This window comes from Haemaphysalis longicornis, unplaced genomic scaffold (genome assembly GCF_048455015.1).
Source record: "Haemaphysalis longicornis isolate Haplotype H1 unplaced genomic scaffold, Haemaphysalis longicornis Haplotype H1 scaffold_2, whole genome shotgun sequence".
Taxonomy (NCBI): Eukaryota; Metazoa; Arthropoda; class Arachnida; order Ixodida; family Ixodidae; genus Haemaphysalis; species Haemaphysalis longicornis.
The window spans coordinates 9151425-9175159 of NW_027526295.1; the positions used below are offsets into that span (position 1 = coordinate 9151425).

The following is a 23735-nucleotide window of genomic DNA, read 5'->3' on the forward strand; positions in this document are numbered from 1 at the left end:
AGTCAATAAACATTTTATTGCACAAATTCAACAAGCATTCTATTGCTTTCAAGATATTGAGTTCATATAGCGTTCAGAGTTTTAACAAACCGTCCATTGCGTTCCTATAGGGTCAATAGAACTGCGAACTTGTAGACTGTTACCGTTAGACAGGCACTTACCTTTTACAACGAACATTGAGCAAGCATGGTATTGCCTTCAAAATGTTGAGTTTTAAAAGACTATTGAATTTTTGTTGTCGATCCATGCAGGTACGCTAATTTATCGGTGCATATATATGTGGGGTGCTATTGCGCAGCGTGAATGAACCGAACCAACGCATGAACCGATATCCCGGAATGAACGGCTTCCACTTCGTCTTGGCAGCCCATGGGAGCGGTGGTGCCTGGGATAACGGACATCACTATACTCAATAGGATGTTACGACTATACCAAATAACAATTTTATGAAAAGTTAATTGAGATATATTTCACGAAAACTGAACAGACATTCTATTTCTACTTAGCCCATATGCAACATGATGTTATGACTGGGCACAAGAATAATTTTATACACGTATGACTGAAATAAATTGAAAACCGTCCCAAACTCTATTCAAACCTGGCTCACGCAATACCATGTTAACACCACACTAAACAGAATTTCTGAGAAAGTTTACATGAATTTAACAAAAACTCATAAGAAATTCTATTCAAACTTGACTCGCATGCAACAGGATGTTCCGACTATTCTCATGGAATTTTATAGAAACAGTACTGAGAAACCCGTCAGAACTTCCATTCAAACTTGACTCACTCGCAGCAAGCTGTGACGGCTATACTCAGTAAAAATTGTATAGAATGTTTATGGAGTTTATGGAGACTTTTGTAAAAGCTTTAAAAGAAAATCATAAATAATTATATTCATAACCGCTAACACCTTTTGATTCGGATCTACACACTTTCAGTTAAGACTAAGCGGTGAATTTCTAATAGAAGCTCAGTAGAAATATTTTATGAAGTGTTAACAAATTGTTTATGGGATTCTCTTGATCAATCTCTGTAACAAGTTTATTAAATCTCGGTAAGCATTCTTATGAGGGTTTGCTCCAAAGCTGTTGAAAAATGTTTTTTAACGCGATAGCGTTATTACGCTCATTTCTCGGATTTTCCGTGCGTGGTAGCTGTCCGCTATCAGCCATGCTCCGAGGAACTACGTCAACGAGGCTAACAGGAAACTACAACTGGCGCAGCGAGATACGAGGGCTCGCCCTAATCGGGAGTACAGAGCAGCGGCAACTAAATCGTGGAAAGGAGGACAATTATTCTAAAGCTGAGACGAAAGACCAGACGCGATTTAAGCCGGCGCTGCGCCTGCCTGCGCCGTGTGATTCGGGGGCGCCCGAAAGGTCGCCAGGTGTGCTCGCAACTTACACCACCACCAAAGTTACTAAAACGCAAAAAAATATGGCGGAGATTGCACTAGGGGTGCAAGGCTGGAAAAACAGCGGAGCTGGGGGTCAACCTAACTTGTTTCCTCCTTGAAAATCCGTTGTAACTGGGGGAACACACTGGAACAGCCTTGTAAAATCCTGCTAAACTGGGCCTCACCCCTCACACATAGCCTAGCCTAACAAGAACATCGCAAAACCTTACAAAACTCAGCAAATCCTGGCAGCACCTAGCAAACCTTAGCAACACCGGAAGATACTAGGTTGACACCCAGCTCCTCTGTTCTTTTTTCATACAACTGCAGCCCTATTTCACACCCTTTCAACACCATGCAGAATACCAAGGGCGTTGCAGTCGGTCAGCACCCTTTCACCACACAAAAATAGTGTACTACTAACTACAGTATTGGAACCTAAGAAAAATGACTTTGCAACATTCTTTTTCCACGTATACTACACCTTTTTTACCAACAGGAGTGTGAAAAAGGTTAGGCGGAGTCTTTTTTACTTTAAAGGTCAAATTGACTTTTCACGTGCCAAAGCTTAACTGGGGATTGCAGCGCACCGTATATGGAAACGAGCGATCAATGCAGACGAATTCTTTTTTTGCTTTTGAGCATTTCTTGCGAGGTGTTCAGGACGGTATGAGGCGATGCCTTGTCCTTCGCGGGGGAATTATACATGCATGCATGACCTCAATTGATGAGCAGCTGAACACCTTTTCTACACCCTTTCAACAGCCTACCATATACCAAGGGTGTTGAAGTCGGTCAGCACCCTTTTTCTCACACAAAAACAACGTAGAGCTACGAATAAGGGTGTTGAGATTCAAGAAAAATGGTGTAATGTCTTCCCAACACCCTTTTTTTTAGTTATACTGCACCCTTTTTGACCAAGGAGGGTGTAAGAAAGCTTTGTGTGTCGTGCCTTGGAGCTTGGTTTCCACCCTGGAGGTCTACGTTCCCTTTATCCCCTTTTCTCAAACTGACATTAAATCTTTCTCGATAAAAAAATGAACACTTTGAAACACTAACATTGTCACCATCTTGCTCAAACTGGCAAACACACCGCAGTCGCCACCTTTCACGGGCACATTTTAAGCCAGAAAAGCGTAAATGGTCCCCGCCTTCCCTGTTCCGCAGTGATAAAAAAGCGTTGCTGCTACTCCAGCTCTCGCCTCTGAACTGCGGTTCTTGGAAAGCACGAATGTTAACTGCGGGAACTCCGATTCAAAATGCTCACCCCACGCCGAAGTAACGCTATAGCGTCATACGTCTTAAGACGGAGACGTAGATGTCCCCTGCCACTTTTTTTTTTGTGCGTTTATTTAGTGCAGGCATCTTCAACTGAAATGGGCCGCTGAAACGATCGTATCATTCCGCTGAGTTTTATTTACTTGTGACTATTAGTTAACAGTGAATTTGTGAACTGCTGTCAATACACGCCCTTCTCCGAAGGGAGTACCGTAATAAAAATGCGGCTCTTGTGTTATGGAAACTTCACTTCACTTAACTTCACTTAATTTTCTTAAAGACCCCACAAGGGGGTGTTACATGGGGGGTAGGTTGTACAGAGATGTTACAAATGCCACAATTTTTTAGCAAGACAGGTACATGGATACACTTTGAACAAAACGTAGTGGGCAGGTGATAGAAACGATGTCGCGGGGAAGGCTATTCCATTCTGCAGCTGCGCGGCAGAAAAAAGATGCAGACAAAGTTCTGGTGCCAGAATGGGTTCGGGAGACTTGAAGTGGGTGGCCCGTGCGGGGGGAAATGCGTGCGGCGGGAGCGATGTAAGGTGGGCGGCTGAAAGAACTGTGATAAATCTTGTGGTAAAGTGATAGTGTAGCGATTCTGAGGCTAGACGAAACAGTGGACATACGAGATTCATTTTTCAGGGATGGCATGCTGTTATCATATGAATAGGAAGCATGAATGAATCAAGAAGCGCGATTTTGCACTGCTTCGGTAGCGTTGATCAAGTAAGATTGGTGAGGGCTTTAATTGGGTGATGCGTACACAAGTTTGGGCCAAATTAGCGATTGGTAAGCCAAAAGTTTTATGTGGTGGGGTGAGTGACGCAGAAGTTTTTTAGAAATCGTAATGACAGGTTAGCCGATGAAATAATATTAGTAATATGCGTGCGCCAGGAAAGATCAGTGGTCAGTGTTACACCAAGGTATTTATTAGAATGACTTGCTTCGACAGGTAAGTTAGCGATTTCATAAGAAAATAGGAGCTAATTTTTGCGGCGGTGAAAGGAAACTAATTTACATTTGTTAATATTATGGATCATTAGCCAGCGGTTACACTAGTCTAACCCTATATTAAGGTCATTCTGTGGGGCTATTTGGTCAGAAATGTTAGTTATTTTGCGGCAGATAACACAGTCGTCAGCGAACATGCGGATGTTGCATAGTAAGTTGTTAGGCAAGTCATTGATATATATTAGGAATAAAAGCGGGCCGAGGACAGACCCCTGCGGTACACCGGACGTTACAGGAAGCGAGTTAGACTCGACATTGTTAAGGTAAACAAATTGAGAGCGGTTAGTCAGAAATTTGGCAATCCAGTTTAGAACGTCGGGTGGCAGATTCAAATGAGAAAGCTTCAGTAGTAGGCGCTTGCGGGGTACTATATAAACGCATTGGTGAAGTCAAGAAAGACAGCATCTGTTTGTAGGTTAGTGTCGAGGTTAGTATGCAGGTCATGAAGGAAAAGTGCTAGTTGGGTTTTGCATGAAAGGCCTTTTCGAAATCCACGTTGTGAGCGATTAAAAAAGCTGTTGGAATCTGTTGGAGTAGGAATCTGTTGGAAGCTGTTGGAAGAGCTGGAATCTGTTGGAAGCTGTTGGAGTAGGAATGACTTGAGAGTATATGATATGTTCCATGAGTTTGCACAACACACTGGTTATTGATATGGGGCGGTAATTTAGCGGACAGTCTCTGTTACCTTATTTGTGAACTTTAATGACCTTCCCACACTTCCAGTCGCAAGGCAGAATTCCTGAGGACAAGGATTGAGAAAAGAGCAATAGTAAAAATTCGGCAGATATGCGCTTTGTGTTTTTTAAGGGCTTGGTATTTATTTCGTCCGTACCGGTAGAAGATGACTTGATTTATCTATTAAAGACAGGATAAGGGCAGACTAACAGAGAACAGTTCGGTTTCAGCAGAGTCAGGTTGGTTGGAAACAGCGCGTTAAAACGGGATCACGAAGAAAAAAACCGGACAGGACGAGCGCTAAGAATCAACTGAGATTTATTGAAAAAGAAGAAACGTTTATACATGAAAATTTCGCTGGAAAAGAGCCCGCTGAAAAATAAATGTACGGATCTCACATGAAACGAAATTTTGGATGTCGTCGATGTACATCCAAAATAAATGTGGACCCAAATCAGAACGCAGCGATTCCCGGGTGTGACAGAAGTAGGTGACGATACGATATTACTATGCCACAATGCGGTATATTCATTAATATTTGTCCGCATGGTCGTTCTACTAATAAAGTAAAAACTGCGTAACGTAATTACTAAGCGCTGATCAGGAACCAAATTAAAAGGTGTTAAAAGTCAACAAAGGCTGCATCAGTTTGGTTGCCTGCACGTATACTGAAAATCAGTCATGAATTGATACAGTTGAGATTTGCAAGATTTCCCACGTAGAATAGTATGCTGATAGGAAATAGGAAGTTATTGGAAGAGAGATGTCGCATAATGTACAAAATACGTTCCAAAATACGTTCCAATATTTTGTAGGCTACAGCAGTCATATGGGCCTGCAAATAAAGTCGGTTTGGGGACCTGCCTTATAAATTGGAACGAAAGCTAACTTCAATCTCCTGGTAGTATGTTTTTGTCCAAGGATTGCTGAAGCAAATTGGATTGATTGATTGAATAAACTTTATTCAAAACAGCAAGCGCGATGTTAGGGCGCCCGCCCGGTGAGAGGCGTCCTCAGTCCAGGATGCCTTGGAGGTGACCTGCTCGCGTTGCCCTCTCTACCAGCATGCGCTGGGTAGAGGGGTCGGAGCTGGCCAGCAACTCCACCCACTGCTGTGTGGTGATGTTGGGGAGTGGCGGTTGGGTAGGGGTGTTGGGGCATTCTACGGTAATGTGGTAGAGAGTTCCCATGTTTGGACAAAAGTGACACGTGGCTGGGTATTGGGTAGGGAACATGGCGTGGTACAGTGTATTGTGGGGGAAGGTGTTTGTCTGCAGCTTGCGTAGTGTAACTGCGTCGGTCCTGGAGAGAGTATGGTGAGGAGGTGGGTATTTCTGTCGTTGTAGCCTATAGTGGGCGAGGATATCAGTGTATGTGAGGAGAGGCGTGGACAGGGTTGGGGGCGGGGCGAAGGGGAAGGAGTTATTAGGGCAGTCGGCAACGGCCCGGAGTACATGTTCGCGGGCCGCGGCATGAGCCGCTTCATTGCCTTCTAATCCCATGTGACCTGGAGTCCATACGATATGTGCGAGGGGCAGATGGAGATTCTGGCGTAAAATTCGCAGGGCTTGGTGAGAGATGCGGCCGGTGAGGTAGTTGCGGCAGGCTGATTGGGAGTCTGTTAGGATCGTGATATAATCTTCTGTGGTTTGTAACGCGAGGGCAATGGCGACTTCTTCCGCTGTGGTGGGCTGTGAGGTGCGAATCGTAACGGCGGTGAGTTCTTGACCCTGGTGATTGGTGACGCTGGAAACAAAAGCTTGGGGATTGTATGCCGTAGCATCTACGTACCGAGTGGTAGTTTGTTGGGCGTATGCAGTCGAATGGTGGCGAGCTCTGGCTTGACGGCGGGCGGTGTGGTACTCTGGATGCATATTGCGTGGTATGGGGGCGATGCGCAATTGCTGGCGGATTGAGAGAGGGATTCGTTCCTTTTGGTCATGGCGAGCTTGAGCTGAGTAGCCGAGTGTGGTGAGTAAATTCCGGCCAGTAGGTGTAAGGGTGAGCCGACGTAGTTGTGTGGCTTTGTGGGCTTCGATAAGTTCTTGCCATGTATTGTGGAGGCCCAGTTGGAGTAATTTCTTGGTTGCTGTAGTAGAAGGAAGGCCGAGTGCTGTCTTGTAAGTTTGGCGGATTAGAATGTCGAGCTTCTTGATTTCTGCAGTTTTGAGGAGTAGGTATGGTGTGCCGTACATGATGCGACTTGTTAGTAGTGCTTGGACGAGTCTCGTGGTGTCATGTTCTTTAAGGCCGTGTCGCCTTCGTGCTACTCGATGTAGGAGGTGTGTTAGCTGGGTTACGGTGCGCTGTAATGGTAGGATTGTTTGTGACCCGGAACCGTCTTGTGGGATATTGAGACCTAATATGCGAAGTTGAGAAGCATGGGAGATTGCTTGTCCGTTCAAGGTAACTATCGGTAGAGGAATTTTGTCCTTGACGCGATGAGAGGTCCGTTTTGTGAGAGTCAGAATCGATGATTTTTCGGGTGCACATGTGAGACATCTTTGTTGCATGTAGTCTTGAATGATGTGGACAGCTTGCTGTAAGGTGTCTTGTTGTTCTCCAATAGAGCCAGTGGAGGTCCAGAGTGTCAGATCATCCGCATAGATGGCGTGTTTGAGGTGCGGAAGGGCTTGCAGCAGCGGAGGTAGGTCTTTCATTGCCAGGTTAAATAGAAGAGGGGAAATTACCGATCCTTGGGGCGTGCCTTGTGGTCGTGTAGGAAAAGGGGCAGTGCGTAGGTGGCTTAACCCCACTGTGGCTGTACGATTTGTCAAGAATGCTTTAACGTAGTTGTATGTATGTTGTCCGCAGTTTGTCGAATTTAGTCCGGCGAGTATGGCTTCATGGGACACATTGTCAAATGCACCTTTAATATCAAGTGCCAGGATTGTATAGCGATTGTGAGAAGTAAGGTGGTCGAGGAGGTCTTCTTTTAGGTATAAGAGTATGTCTTGCGTTGTGAGGTGGGGACGGAAGCCAAACATAGTGTCGGGGAAGTGGTGATCATCTTCTAGGTATGCAGAGATGCGGTTGTGAACGAGGTGTTCAAATAGCTTTCCCAGGCAAGAGGTCAGGGAGATGGGACGGAGATTGTCCAACTTGAGGGGTTTGTTGGGCTTAGGTATAAGGGTGATGTCTGCATGTTTCCATTCTGGTGGGATAGTGCCTTGCGCCCATTGTTCATTGAGATAGTCCAGAAGGTGATCAAGGCTAACATGGTCCAGGTTTCTGAGGAGCTTATTTGGTATCTTGTCTTTGCCAGGTGTTGTATTGCGTGTAAGTTTGTGAAGGACGGCTTCGAGTTCGGATAGCGTGAAGGGGGCGTCCAATTCTGGGTTAGGTTGTCCTGTGTACACGGGAAGGGGGGTAAGGGAGTCAGACTGGGAGCTTGCATAGCGTTGCATGAGGTCGTGAAGTATCGCTTGTTCCGAGCCCGGGTAGTTATGGATGAGGCGACGAAGTTGATGAGTTGTAGTTGCTTTCGTTTCTCGTGTGCCCATCAGCGTGCGGAGGATATGCCATGTTTTGCGGGTCCCAAGTGTACCTTGTAGCTTGTCACAGAACTGATTCCAGTTCAGCCTGCTTAGGTATGCGGCGTACTCGGCTGCTTCCTTTGTTATGCGTTCGATGCGTTGTTTCAGCTTTCGATTAGTGCGGTGTTTTTTCCAGCGTTTAAGTAGTCCTGCGCGGGCATCCCACAGATGTTGCAAATGAGTATCTATTGCAGGGTAGTCAGGGGTAAGGGGGATTTCCGTGGTGTACTTGCCGAGTCTGGTAATTAGATCTTGGCTCCATTGTCCTATGTCTGTGATTGGTACATCTTGTTGATGGTCGCGGAACTTCTTCCAATTGGTTAATCTGGCAGTGCCAAAACGGAGTTGTGCGCATTTCTGATTGGTGATCGTCAGTGCAAGGAGGTAGTGGTCACTGCCCAGAGTGTGTGTCGTACATTCCCAATGGGCGTCCTTGATATTCTTGGTAAGCGTGAGGTCAGGGGTGGTGTCTCGGGAAACGCTATTCCCTATTCGAGTTGTTGTTTGAGGGTGGTTTTGAATCGTAAAATTAAATTGTTGGATGGCCTCTTGCAGTTTGGTGCCTTTGATGGTATTTCGTCCGTAGCCCCAGGCCATGTGTGGCGCGTTAAAATCACCCAGGACAATCAGCGGGCAGTGTTTCGCACTGATCGTGGCGCGTTTTAGTAGGTCACGAATTCCGGTAAGCAGATGCTTTGGAGGACTGTAAATGTTAAGTACGAACAAGCTTGGTTGGGACTTGTGGGCAGGGAGAACTTCTATAAACGTGTGGTCTATTGTGCTTGGTAGGGTTATAATCTGCGCAGTAAGGATCATGCGGACAAGGATTGCAGTGCGGGAGTTTGAATTTGACGAATAAGCCGTGTTGTCGCGGAGCTGAACATGGGGAGTGCCGGTTTCTTGTAATGCGATGATGTCTGGTCTGCTCTGTTGAGCGAGCGGAAGAAGTTGGTCGCGTTTATTGGTATACGAGCGACAATTCCATTGCCATACAAGCAGTTTGTTTGGAGCCACGGTGGTCTTCTGGTCAGGGGGGAAATTAAAGGGAGTCCTCATCGTCGCAATCAGGTAGTTCCATTTGTTCAGGGTCAGGAGGCAGGGGATGTTGCTTGGACTTCTTGTGCTTTTTGCCCTGGGGGTGTTCTAGTTGCTCTAATCGTTCTTCGCAGTTTTGGAAGCGGTGTTCCATTCGGTCTATGCGGGAGTTTATGGTCTTGACAGCGTCTGACAGAAAGGCCTTGATGCTGTCTGTGGCGAAGTTTATCAATTCTTGCACTTGCGGTAAGGTGGGGGCGATAGGTGTAGACATCGGGTCATTTTGGATAACATCACCATGGGAGGGGGCGGGGGATGAGGGTTGCGAGTTCTGCATTGCCTTGGAGGTGTTGTTCGCCGTGATGAGTTGTTTCAGTTCAGTGATTTGGGCTTGCAATGCATTAATCTGGTGTGTTTGTTGAGAGAGCTGATTTTTGAGGCGTGCATTTTCTTCTCGGAGGAGGGCTACTGTTTCAGGTTCTGGGGAGGTAGTGTTCGTTGTGTGGAGGGTGGTTGGAGCAGTATTTTGTGGCGGGGCAGCAGTGGGTGGAGGAGAGACAATTGCTGACCAGCTCACCTTCGTTGAGTCAGCGGGAGCCAGTCTTGGGTAGTTAGCTTGCGTCAACGAAGGGGGCATAGGTAGGGCTTGGCTGATGACGTTTCGGAAAGCAGGTGGGGGTGATGGCTTCAGCTTGCGTTTGCACTCCTTGCTGGCGGTAGTGTGAGTAAGGCCACAGAGTTTGCAGCAGGGCACACAGTCATGGGTCGGAGTGGGGTTGGGGGTGTGACACTGCGCGCAAATGTTCCTGTGGGGATCGGGGCAGATGTCTTGACGGTGACCAAGTTCGCCGCACTGAGCACAGCACTGATATGTGTTGCGGTAAGGGCGACAGCGAGTTAAGGCACTGTACGCCCTCACAAAGAATGGAACGTGAGGTCCGTCGAAAGTAATAAGTGCTGCATGCGACTTCCCGAGCATTCTGATGTCCAAGATGGGTGGGCCGGTGGTATGGATGGCCATGCGGAGTTCATGCGGGGTGGTGCCTGGGGTGATGCCCTGAATAACGCCCCGGGAAGTACCCGGGGGCGGCTTCATGTAGGCCGTAACTTCGTATGCAGTAGAGCCGAGTTGGATAGCGGTAAGGAAACGGAGGGCGTCAACGATGGCTTCATTGGGAGTGCTTACCGCAATGAGGTTGTTTTGGGCTTGGGGTTGTACCGTGACTTGGGAGTAGAACTGTGCGGCTGGTATGTTGCTGGCGACTTGCAGGCTGTTGGTTATTTGGTTGGTGGTCCAAGCTCCGACCCGAAGGCCCGAGCGCGGGCGGATAATTATCTTGTAGTCTGTGGCAGGCAGTCGGGGAACAGGCGGTGCACGGGAAGCGGCAGGGGGAACGCTGCGTTCAGGGCTTACTTGAGGCGTACTCGGATGGTTGTGGTTCTTGAGAGCTTGTCTTTGGTGTAGTACTTGTCTCCAGGGGTCGTCGCGTGGCAACGACCGTCCGCTCAGGGGGTCAAATGCTGGTGCGTCAGATGCTGATGCCATAGTGCTTGAAGAGGGCTGCATACGAGGCGCTAGATGTGCTGCCGGCGCAGCTGCCGGGAGCCGAGCGCGTGCCAAAAGCGCGGCGCAGCTGGGGCTTGCGAGCTAGGCCTGATAGGCCTAGCGAAGTGAGCGGCGTGGTCCGATTTCAAAGAGCGATTGCTGACCAGTGGTAGTACGGATCCTGTTGTGGGTGGTGTCCAGGTGAACCGCGTGATGTAGCGATCCTCGTGGTGTAGGTTTTACCGCGATAACTGGAAATTACCGGTCAATACAGCAATCAAGGCGGGAGCCGATGGGGAGCATGTATACATGACGCGGCCCCCTAGCGGCCAGTCAGCAAATTGGAAAGAAAAAAGAGAACTGCATTTCCGTTAGCTTTATTAATTGAGACGTTGTTTGATCAGATGTTATTTGACAGCTATTAGTTAAACGTTGTATGGCTCCTGGCAAACTTTCCAAAGTTATCAAGATATCGGAAATTACGGCATTCTCAGCGTGAGAGAGAAATTATAGCGGCGGAGATATCTTTCAATGGTCAAGACACAAGACAATGTTGTGTTTGCGGCCCAGCTACTTTTAATGGGGTAAAGAAGACGGTTTGTTGAAGCGGGAGTTTTGCTTTCGCTGTGTTTATTAGAATTAATGGTGCTCCAGAATTGCTTGCGATGATCCTAGCGTGAACAAAGCAAGTTTTTGCTTTTTAAATTACAGCATTGCAGGTGCATGAAATTTATTGTGTATATTCCAGTCATCAGAGTGACTTGAACGCTGGGTAGCTTCGAGGGCTCGTTTCTTTCTTCCAATTTAACCCTACGCATAAACCACGGACGTTGCATTGAAATGTAAAGTCGTAGCTTTGGCAAAGAGGTCCCTGACATACAACAAAGCCAAGTAATTAAAACCAAGTTTTGCCCTACTGATTTAGACCTGGAATTGTGTAAATCTTGTACCAACTACTCGTTAAGGAACTCCTTGATCACAGACAAGTTTGCTTCTGAATAATTGCTAATGAACTTCTGTGTTTTTCACTCCTTTGAAAAGTTTAAACAAAGTCAAAATTAGGTTGGGCTCATTGCCCTCTATTTATTCGTCAAAAGCGTTTACTGTAATGCTTTCAGGGTAAGTAGCTAAAGCACACGGTATTAAGGGTGGCTTTCCCTCGAGTGTGTTCCTTAACCTTTGGTTGTAATGAAAACGCATCACGTAAGTGCAGAAAGTTTTTGCACCCGTTCCTAATTGGGCGTACTTGATCGCTCCGCCAATCAATAGCATAAAAATTAGCTACCGCCATGATTACTGGAAGGCGCGGAAACGAGCAGTAAATGCATTCGAGTTCGGCTTGAGCAGTAACGCCGATGGTAGGACGAGCCAATATGAACTTATGAAGATTTAGAGGAAGCGGGGAGAACAAGAGGTGAACATGTCTGCATAGAAGAGAGTAGAACAGGAACGGGAGAGCGCTGAGGGACTTGCGGAGAGCGATTACCATTATATATTATAATTAGATTATAGCGCGAGGGCTGCGGATGTATTTTGACCACCTCGAAATCTGTGCATGTGACGTGGGCAAGACAAGATGGTCTTGTTTCGGCAAAATGCTGCGGAAATTTCCCATCAAAAATAATAAAGGCATACGTTTCTTATCGGAATCGGGGCGGCCCTTGCACTGACGTTCATTTAGGAGAGGAGACTGGCCCCGTATCAGAAGGGTAGCTTTGTGCGGTACAACGGCCTCAGAAGCTGGATGATGTCAAAAGGTCCGTATCATAACAGTAAACGGTTTTTTGCGGGGATGACGAGGTTAGGCGGCCCTGCGGAGAGGAAACAAGGCATGTTGGCGCCATGCACAAACAAAAAGAATGATATATGTTCACGGGACAGGCTACATAACACACCTATGGAAAGCAAAAAAAAAAAATGGCTCCAATCCACGCTGTGGAGGCAGTTGGACGGCGAAGCTGTAAACGACACCCACAACGATTACCCATGCGGCGTCACATGAATTCACACACCTGGCATCCGCTCACTGCTGCCACCCATCACTCTTCGCCTCCCTGTCTCACTACTCTCTGGATGAATTGAACGGAGGTTTAGGAGTGCAATTCAAATTTTCCGCTTTCGCAGTGCCCGCGCGCCCCCTGACTGACAGCGCGAGCGGGAGTTCTTTCTTTTTTCCCTTGCTTTCATGTCGCACGTGCCAGCGCCTACTGCGCAATTTGGAACGCGGCGTATCTGGCACCCACTTTTCGCGTCTTTCGACGCGTGAGGTGGAGGGCGACATGCGTGTCTTTGGCGTCATCTCTCTCTCTCTCTCTCTCTCTGCTTCCTTCTCACTCTGTTTCATGCCTCCCCGCCAAAGAGCGCCTTCCCCTTCTCCAAAGGTTGAATAAGTTAGAAGTGCTTTGGCATCTTCGGAAAGGGAGTTTGTTGCGATAACATTACCTCTTTGGTTGCAGTCATTGATTTCAACGTAAATGAGTCGGTACCGAAAAGGGAGCGGGTAACTCGTTTCGGATTGTAGACATTCGGCTTGCGACGGCCCAACGACCTGGCCCAACACCACCCAGAGTGGAATTATCCAAGAACGTGTCAGCGGCTTTGAGTATGCAGCCGAACAGCATATACTGTCACCCGGCGACAGGACGAATACGCCTTCCTCGTCTTCTCATGGCGCGACGGTATCGACAACGAAGCCACTGGTACTGGCGTGGCAACGAGTTAACAGCTGCGCTGGCCACGCACACTGGCTGTGCGGAATGGCCTCCGATTGGCATCGACGTCAGGGCCACGAAAGTTTTGCCGGTCCGCTGTAAAACCAAATTGTCGCCGATGTAGAATGCGATGACAGGCGTTTGGTGCGTCCGTAATCGCGTTATCTACAGCACGCGGCGCTCCTCGATCCGTGTTCGCCTTTGTAACGTCTCTCTTTTTTTTTATTGCCTGCTTTGGGTCAATACATACATGCAAATCATCGACAAAATTACACCACGAGAGAAAACACTAGCACATACCTTGCTAGTGTGTAAGGTTTAAAAACGCGGTAGTCTCGCCACACTCTCCAGCACAGCCAGCCACTCGGGTGGACTACGCTCGGCTTTCAACACCTCTACTATGTAGCGGACATTTTCACAAAAGTATTCTCTCCCTGGCCTCGCATCGACATCATTGTACCGGCGGGCCATGCGAGCCTTCCATATACCGTGTAGGGCCAGTAACATTATGAAGTCGTATGGAACATTCCCTTCATTTTCTATGGCTAAAAACCGAATTCTATGACTATCCACAGGAAAATCTTTCTTTAAGGTACGCTATAACACGTCCCATAGGAAGACCCCGTCCCAACAATCTATGAACACGTGTTCGATGGTATCTGGTTTTTTGCATGGGAAGCAATCAGGGCCCCAAGGCACAAATAAACCTTTCTCAATCATCGAGGTTTTTACAGGTAGTACACCGACATGCAATTTAAAGAAAAACGATTTAACATAGCCATCTCTCGTCAAGGTCCTCCGCGTGACGGCAAAAACGTGTCACAAACGCGCTGTCCGCGAGAGAAATTTGCGGCTGAGTTTGCCAGCTGCTGTCGACGAACCGAGGGTCCCACTAAAGTCTTTGGCTCTTGGACCCTCCTCTGTATATCCTGGATATTGTAACAACTTGTTTTTGGAAATAATAAAACTTGAACTTGAACTTCAACTTGCTGTCACAGCGCCCTTTTGCCTGGGATGAAGGCGGGTCCACGGGTCATGACTTGCGTTCGTACAAATGTTGGCTTCCACATAGACCTGCGTCGTAAATCTGACGAAATATCTATGCTCAACATTGCGAGACTAATGGCAAAGATATATATATTGCGGTTTTTACGTCTTGATTTAGTGGCGCAGCGGAAATAGCTCGGATGGTGGGAAAGGCATCCTTTGGGAAAGGCAGCCTTACGGAAAGGCACTCTCGCTTAACTGACACAACCAGCTCCAGGCTCACTTTTCCGCGAGGCTAAAAGCTGACTCAGTGGGTGCCTCGTATTTTGTCAACGACGTCATCGAAAACAGTGAGTGTGGCATGCTCGGAGTGCGGTCGCTGATTGACTGTTAGTCAGCGAGCGGCGGTCGCTCCGAGCGTGATCGCCCAAAGCGACTGTCGTCGGTTGCACTCGCGTGCAGCGTCCGCCCGTCGGGGCAGCGATCGCGGCCGCTCGGGCCACTTTCCAGGAGGCCAACCGGTCGACCAGACGACGAAGGACGCGGCTATCGTTAGGCTCACCGTGCATGCGCTCGCGGAGCCTTAATTGGCTGCGCTGTGCAATTTAGAGCAGACGTGCGGCGCTCGGGTGACACGTTAGCAGCGCTGAGAAGGCCTGTGCCCAGGCTCGCTCACTCAGTGCTGGAGCTCAGCATCAGACTTGAGCCCAGTTCCCAGCTGCACGTTTCCAAAGGATGGGGCGACTTCATTTAGGCCGAAAGTGCTGTGGTACTGTTCCGAGTCCGCGCCGCAATAGTCGCAAAAGGCGAACAACGCTACGGCACATCCGCCAGTGCCAGGCGAAATATGACAATGCCAAACTGCTGCTGGGTGGTCACGAGTTGCAAACGAGTTGCGCAGGTCAACCAACTCGCCCACGGACCAGTAAAGCGTAGAAGTCAACAGCGCGTCGTGTCTAGCACCTGTGCCTCTGCGCGTGTACGACGCCTGACTACATCGCATCACATTGCTCGTGCACCGACTGCCTTAGGATTCCCTCCGCCGTATCTATTGCGCCATCCTGGACTGCTGGACTATGACAGTTTTGAAGGAGCCTGCACGAGACAACTGGAAGGACTGTTCTTGCAGCCAGCAACTGCTGCGCGTTCAAAAAGAATCCGCTGTCGCCAAATGATACGCGTCATCCTACTAGGGAGACAAACCCATCAGTGGCTCTTGGCTGCATGATATTGAACATTTGGGCTTCGCACAAACGTTTAGGTCATGGACTAACTGGCTAAACCTGTCACAACTGCAGTGCGAAAGTTAAGGACATGCTGCCGGCGCCGCGATGGGATACTTCCTCACTCGGCATTTTTCCGTTCACGTGCGCACCGTTCCGGTGTTCCGTGACAGCACCTGTAATAACCAGCCCGTAATAGGCGTCGATACGCGTATGTAATTTCGGCTCCATATTAGGACGGAGCGACGTCACTAGCCGCAGGCTCTTTTTTCCGACGACGGCCTCGCGATGGTATCAGTAATTGTCGCGTTAGAGCAGCAGGCGGCGCCACTCCGTTCAGGTGACTGTTGGCGGAAATGCAGCGAGTTAAAGGACACCAACTCTCCTAAATTATGGTCTTTTTGGACCAGGAGTTCCAGGTGTTGTTGTTGAAGGCTTCAAACATTTTGCGCCACTTTCATTGAACTACCAGAAAGACTAACCTTGCAGAAAGGATTTTTCCGTCTCAACGACAGAAAAAGTGTGATGCTCGTGCTTTAAGGAATAGCGCACGGCTCAATCAGAGCAAAGTGTACACGGCGGAGTTTATTGGGCGCAACTCTACGAACAGCGGGCCATGCGATAAGCGGCGCAATCATGTCGTGAACTCGGGCGTCCAAGGTGTCGGCAGCGCCCATTCAACCACTGCAGCACGTGCCCCGAGCTCGTAGTGGGCGTCGTAACGGGGCTGGTTTTTCGGTTACCTCCAATTACGGCTGCACGGGCGGGACTGCTGTTCTCATTGTTTTGCATCGACCTGTGAGCGAATCGTGGCGCCGAACAAAGCAGCCGACCGGAGGCGCGAGACGGCTGCAGCCGCGGCGGTCGTGATGGCGGCGCACGGCGGACTGCGATTCCCGCGCTGCTCCTCGGCGGCCTTGACACCGTTGAGAACGGAACGCGCGCTTTCGCTTTTCAGGGGGCCTCGCCGCTGTTCGCCCTTCCTTCTGCTTCCGTCTTCCCGGGTCTGCTCCGTGCAACGGGCGCGACGGTTTGAGCTCCTTTGAAATCATACGCTGCAGCTGCAATTGCTAGGCCGCGTGAGCAAAATTCATGGGCCTTTGCGACATGGACGGTTCAGGCTGCGCCGCTCTGCGGTGTTTTACAGGCCCTTGCACGTCGTGGAAGCCCACTCTGCCAGTCCTACCTCCCAGTGCCGGTGCAGTGCCCCACGATCACGCGTTCTCCGGAGTTGGGACAAAAGCTAGCACCCCCTGCGGATCCGCATGAAAGAACCAGTCTCGCTGCTCTGCGAATCGACAACTATATCACGCTTGTAAACAAAGGAGGGGTGAGTCGTCGCCCACAGAACCAGTTGGGAGCTGCAAGAACATCTAGGCGCTCTGACCTCGAAAAGAAAATTGGTTTGCGCTTGTGCGTTTCGAAAGACATTCAAGAATTACGCCGCGTACGCACGAACACTATTGAACGCCTTTCTGAATAGTGACAGCTCGTGCTTCCAGATGTCTTAGGCGAAAGCACATGGCAACATAGGACGGGGATTATCTCCGCTGAGGCCAGGAGAAATGCTCTGCAACACTGGCGCCTGCTCACATGCGACGCCGGCCAATGGAAGCTCGGCACATGCTCTTCGTTGCGCGTCGACTGAGCCCAGTCAACCGCGGGGCGGGAAGGCTGCAAAAGATGTGTGGGCCAAAGCCTTATATGCACGTACCTGATCAAAAACGAAAAGTGTCCGTAGTCGTCATTGCCACAAATGGTACCGAAATCGCCGCCGCTTTACAGAGAATATAGCAAAATTCCACGGGCCGTTTAGGTATGCTTACGTGCTTTGAAACGAAAACGCCTCAATTGCTGCATTGTGTCGGCGTCTCTTTCTTCGCTTTCGCTTCTTGCCTCTTGGCGCCAAGTACTTCGGCAAGCAAACTGGCACACGGCGTGCCTTCCTTAAATTGGAATTCTCTGCAGTTGGTGCGCACCTCTTCTATTCGCGTGCCATCACTTCCAGGGCGCGGCCTATTGCATAACGTTTTGCATTTACAATGCGTGCACTCGCTGTTCTTCATTTACTCGGTGGGAGTAGTCTCCGAATGAAATGCTAGCGCCCAGGAAACCACGCATTTACGTTCTAAATGCATGGTTTCACAGTATATGCTGGGGAATCTTTTAGGCCGCTTTAGCCCCGGGACGCAGCCTTTCACGTCGTATTACTCCTCTCTTTTCGTGCGGAGACTTGTTATTTCTGCTGTCGGTGCAGCAAGCGCCACTCCTCTGAGGTGTCGTGAGACAGCCGAAAATGTGTTCCCACGAATGTCTCGTTAGGGTTGTGCTTACCGTCCTCCAAACCCTGCGCGCAGCGTGTCGACACGGTCGCTTTTATCGACAAGCCAAAATCGCCGCCGGTGACGACAGGGATTGCCCAAGAAGCGGGATTCCTCTCCGCGCGGCCGCAGTGCAACGAGCGAACGAAGCAGCCGCCGGTGGCACTGTCATTCGCGCCGATGCTTTGACGCCACCCGCCACTCGCGAGATTCCAGTGCCCCCAGCCAAGCTGCCGACACAGCCTGGAAGGGACTGTGGAGCTCATGGCCGCTCCATCCTTCTTCCTTGGCGTGCCTCGCGAACTCTGACCCTTACGGTGACCAAACGACTGTTGGTGCTGCGCGAAAACCACCATTTAAAGTTTGACCACTACAAAAATATTGAGCTGGTGAATCAACTCTTCGGCGCGAATATTCGAAATGCATCATGCACAAAAGATAAGAGATTGCCCTGACGCTGCTTGTCACGACGGCGCAAGTGAAACGGGGCTGCAAGCTAGGACAAGTCGTAAGAATGGGACCGCACAAGCTGTTCTAGCAGCTCCCACGGCGGCGCGAGACAGCGGCTACTGACCCTGCCTTGCCGTCGGTGCAGACACGCGCTGTGCGGAGGCAGTCGCTGTACCATCATTCGGTTTGACCAAACACAACTTCAACAGGGGCGACAGCCATTGCGGGCGCAAATGTACCTCAACTTTTAAGCGCTAAAGCGCGTAATTGAAAAGGGGCCCCAGATTTTCCGCAAGGGACGTAAGCGACGCAATACGTGAGCGGTACATTCACTACCGGATGGCCGCCCGTTCCCGAGACGATGCCGGCTCGGGATTACTAGTAACGCGAGGAACGGCTGGCCAGGAGGCCGAAATCTAGCACCAAAAGTGGACTTAGCGTGCGTGCTGCCGCGATATATTTTTACGGTGCCCAGTAGGTTTGAAAGTGGAGTAGTCGTTGTTAAATGAAGGTAGATTACGCGAGCAACAGATTTGTAACTGGATCTCATACTGAATAACATTGAGCTACAATAGGCAATAAAGGAAATATAAAAACACTCCTTTTAGTTTTTGTTTTTTTCATCTCAAGGACAGGTAATGCATGTCCGATTCGGATACCGGCCGTGCGCATATTTTCCTTTGTTATTTCTTTCCTGACACCTTGAAATTCCTCATGCAAAAAAAGAGACGCCCTTCCCGAATTTCTTGATGCTGACTTCCATCGCGGTGTTGATTCACTGGGTCCCTTTTCGGCGATTGCCTCAAGAATATATATATATATATATATATAATTCTGAAAAGATAAGAACTCACACAGATCGCGAAAAACATAAGGTTAGTAGAGACAGAGACAAACGAGAAAGACGTAGAAAATAGAAATAAGTTTACTGACGTTTCAGGGAGAGGACTCCCTTTCTTCAGAGGAAAGGGAGTCCTCTCCCTGAAACGTCAGTAAACTTATTTCTATTTTCTACGTCTTTCTCGTTTGTCTCTGTCTCTACTAACCTTATATATATATATATATATATATATATATAGGAAATGAGGGGCTCGTTGAAAATAACACAGAAATAGGAGTTGGTAGCCAAGAACACCTCGGAAAGCAAAGGGGAGGATGCGGTAGGTCATTGAAACAGCTAAAGAATTTGGAAAGAAAGAAAGAAAGGGGAGAAAAAAATGCCCGCCAGGTGGGATCCGAACCCACGACCTCCAGAGTACAGACCGGCATTCTGGAGGTATTCTGGACTGAAATCGAAGGTGGCAAAAATCTGTTGGCGATTACCTTCGTAAGTACCTTGTAGACGACTGACAGTAAGCGGATCGGCGTGTAATTTCTCATGTCCTTCATGTCACCTTTCGTGTGTTCGCGTTCTTCCATGATTTCGGTACACTCGCGGTCAATCTTTTTCGCGGTCAAAAATTTTAATCCAAAAAAGGAAGCTGGCCAGGAACCTGGCCGCTTGCCACGTTCCTGCGTATTTGAACGGCGTAAATTGTGGCAGAAGCTGATATATGCTTTTAATGTGATTCGCTATATTCGATATATGGTTCGCCACAGCCCCTATGGCGAATCACTGCTCTACACTTCTGACAGCTTTCACGTTGAGTGGAACTGTTTTAATTTTTTCTCCCTCGTTGGGCTTTTGCGCCCTACTCCAGCGTCAGGTCAACCAGCTCGCTCGCTCAGTGCTTCAAGGTAGAGACCGGTAAGCTGGCACAGAGCATTTGGCTGCTCGCACTGCGCGGATGCAGAAGTGCGCGAACGTGACGTGCGTCACGTATGCGCTCAAAGAAACGCGACGCACCCGCAGGAAAGCATAACGGAACTCCCTCGGCGTGTGCAAAGCTTGGAGCGCTGTCGCGCCAACGCACAAGGAATTCCAGCCTACCAAAAGGCCTGGGCAGTGCCCTTTGAAATCTCAACAGCAGCGCGAGTGTGGTCGGAGAAGTTTTCAACCCCTCGTTGATTCCAGTAACCTCTCGAAGTAGGGTGCGAAGTTCCTTGCATGGAATGGCCGTGCAGCCGCCGTATTGCTCGAAGACGAATCTGCCAACATCGCACACACCCCCACCCGTGCAGGACACTATCCTAGCACCACGAAAAGCCCAACTCCCACCACAGCAATCCTCCGCTCCGAATGTTGAGAGGAGCAGAGGCAAACCGTACACGGAAATGTGACAGGGGAATTGTCGTGGAGTGAAAGGGCAGCCGCGTGCGCGGAAGCTACGCGTTCGGACATTACGTTCAATTCACTGTGGCGGCAGTGATTAGTCTCATTACCGACAAGCGTCACGTGTCACCCTCCCATCTCGCGTGCTCTTCCTCTTCCCATGTCCCGTTCACCTCCGGTTCGTGCTTCTCTCATCCGCTTACTCACGGGATTCTACCCCTGCCCTTCTCGCTTCCGACCAACGCGCTCCACTCGCTCCCTTTCCCGCGGAGAATGATCCACCGGAGTGGCTGCATCCCTGGGATGCGTGCGTCTCCTTGACGGAGTTCTCAAACGGTGCCGAGTTTTGTTACGCTGTTGTACTTATTATTTTCTCACTGTTGGTTTTCGTATTGCGTGTTAATCGTCGTGTGATAGTTTGGATAAATTTTTCTGCAATAAAGCAAAAAGAAAAGTCGGCTAATGCGGGACGCGCAAATCTGCCTACGACGTGTGACCGGGACGCGCATGCACAAACCACGTCCACATCCCGTAGAGGCCTACAACGCGTAGCGCCATCTATGAGCATATAATCACGTTCTTCTTATACTCTTCAACGAGCAGTGGCGGTGGGATCTCTTTAGAGTGTAATCTCTTGGAGCAGAGTGTCCGTTACTGGCTCCCAATCGCATGAACCCGGTTCAAAGCCGGCAGGAGCCTCTTCTTTCTTTACGAGTCGTGCATCTTTGTCCATGCAGCAGCGGTTATTATTGCGTAAGCAATAGATTAGGAATTTTGGCAAATTATTTCTGTTCATTAGCGGACGGAGGCAAACAAAAGATGAAAGAACGAGAAAGCGCGAGCAAGTGCGCTATTGACTGCGGTGGCGCTACATTCGCACCGTTTTGGACTCAGATGATCAGGGAACGTGGAATGGCAGCGGCACTCATCCCTTCCCTTCTTCTCCCACGGCGTCTCCACGTGCTGTAAAACGGGGTGAGGAGCGAGTCCAGCCCCCAGCAGGCGGAAAAAGAGAACGGATGGGCATCGAAAGCGGCGAAATGGCGGCACTGGTAGTCGACAAAAGGAGCGACAGGCAGACAGTGTTGTTACCGCTCGAGCGACCACACGCGACCTCTTAGATTGCTAGACTGCAAAACGCGGTAGGCACGGTGGGCGAAGGGGATCCGAGAAAAACTTTGTTGAGAGATTCTTAGCCGGAAGAAGGCATTGGGCCGAGGCTCAAGGAGCGGAATGAGATGCCCCCGCATTCTAAAAGATTAATTAGCGGATCTCATCGCTGCTTTTTTGTCGGTTCACATCATCTCGACCGCAGGGCTCGGCGCGCTTCAACCAGGTGCCATTCAAAGGCACTCCCCGGCAGGTCTGAGAGGACAGGTGTTTCGAGGCGCTTAGCTGCCCGAGAACGGCTCGTGCAAGGTCGTCGCCCCAGACGGAGTGGGCGTCGCCAAGTGTCGACCTTGGGGCCGCCGCAGGGACCGATTTCTGCCACGAACTGCACGCGTCACTCACGGATGCAGTGTCGGGCAAGCAGCGCAAGGCTCACTCGGCCTTTGGTTTTCCAAGAAGCCATCGCCTTGCGCCAGATGGTGCAAGATTTGAAGATGGGCAGTAGCCGCGCTTTACACGCGTGCGCCAGCAGATACGGAAACAAGTCTGATCTGCGACACACTCGTCCTGTCGCCCCCGCCCCCGCTCCTGTCGCCCCCGGCTGTCGTCCCGCAGACCACTCAACAGGATTGCAATTCTTACAAGCGTTTGATTTTTGCATCGTCGATAGGTGCGGTGCGCATCGATATAAAAGCGAATCTTTATACGTCTGCGGGGAAAGAAAAGCCGGCGGTCCAGCGCGATCCGCATGCGCAAGAAAAACAGGTTCTAGAGGTGTAAAGGTGAGGGGAGACAGATAGTCTGGGCTTATGGCAGCGGAGCGCGCAAGCGATAACGGCGGGTCGCGGCAGCTTCAATGTGGCAATAGCAGGCACCGGCCACAGATCACTTCGAAATAGGTACTATTATGAGCAATATGAAAGGGAACACAGGAACGCGCAGAAAACACCCTCAGACCCAGATATGAGTGATACGCAGCGGCCACCGCCGGAAACAAAGTGGAAAGGGGGACGCTGTTCCAACAACTGTTCCCATTCCCGCCGTGCGTCTTATCGGCTGTCCGACGATACCGGTGAAATGACGTAAGCTGCGGCTTTGTAGAAATGCCAGCGTGGTAGGGGTGCCAACAGTTCGTGGAAGAGCGCCCTCCTTTCCCCCTTGGTTTTTCACAGCGCCGTCCGCGTATCGCTCCGAGTCTGTTTCGAGGCTGTTTGCCACGCGTTCCTGTGTTCCCTATCATATTGCTCATAATAGTACACGCACTCAGCAGAAGATCAGCGACTGAGCGGCTAAACACGTTTTTCGGACGTTGCAGGAACCGTTGCCTTAAACCAGCGCTTGCCACGACGAACGTTGGAACGGACAAGGGAGCGATTAGATCAACTGGAGGCCACGTGGATCATCACGTGCGGTACACCCATCGAGACGGCCTACAAAAGGATATCGCCTCCTTTGGACTGCCGCACACGCACTCAGCTGCAGCAGCAGCAGCAGCGGAGCTGTCAGATGAGCGACTGAGTGGCTGAACACGTTTTTCGGACGTTGCAGGTTGGTACGTTCTCCTGGCCTCTTGAAGGCCTTTATTGTTCTGTTACGCTTCCTGCTGCTGCTGGGTGCACTTTGAGAGCAAACTTTGAAGTGCATGTGTGCTAGGTATAATGAGTGACATATGTCCTTCATGCGAAGGCAAGATTCATCAATCGGAGTCATGGCTGCTGTGTTCGGAATGCAAATGTACTTGTCATATTGGCTCATGTTCGGCAGTTACTGACGACGCCTACAAAAAGAAATCCGCGGGTGCTAAAACATATTGGACATAGGTAACGTGCAAAGTGCCGACGCGGGGCGCACAGTCCGCGGAAGTGCAGAATGGGGCAGTGGAAAAGAAGTGCTTCAGAGCTGGCGGAAATTCATCACAAGCTTACTGAACTACTTGGAATCAAAGTAAAGGTGAACTCCTTGTTGGGAATAAAAACAACTGTCGATAAAATCGAAGAATCGATGGAAGTTATGTCCAGTAAGTACGATGAAGTTCTTGCGCAGATGACAAAACAATCGTCAGAAATGTCAGAATTCAGAAAGCGGGTTATGAGGCTTGCAGCACAAGATAAACAAAAAGACGTGGAAAAACTTCAGCAGGAGCTGAAAGAGTTCGACCAGTACAGCAAGCGTCTCAACCACGAAGTGAATGGGTTAACTTATAACGAAAACGAAAATCTATTGGCGAAAC

At 49.6% G+C, this 23735-nt stretch overlaps 1 protein-coding gene across 4 annotated transcripts in view; it reads left to right on the forward strand.

Moving 5' to 3' along the window:
* The window catches only part of LOC144168731 (dual oxidase maturation factor 1-like), a 129264-nt gene that overhangs the window by 29548 nt on the left and 75981 nt on the right, over positions 1 to 23735 (forward strand). Inside the window, exon 2 of one of the 4 annotated variants that reach the window (XM_077697676.1) lies at positions 22821 to 23057. The exons of 2 other annotated variants lie outside the window; for them this stretch is intronic. The gene's annotated coding sequence lies outside the window, so the exon portion shown is untranslated. The remainder of the gene's footprint in view (positions 1 to 22820; positions 23058 to 23735) is intronic. One more of the 4 variants, XM_077697675.1, reaches the window with a different exon arrangement.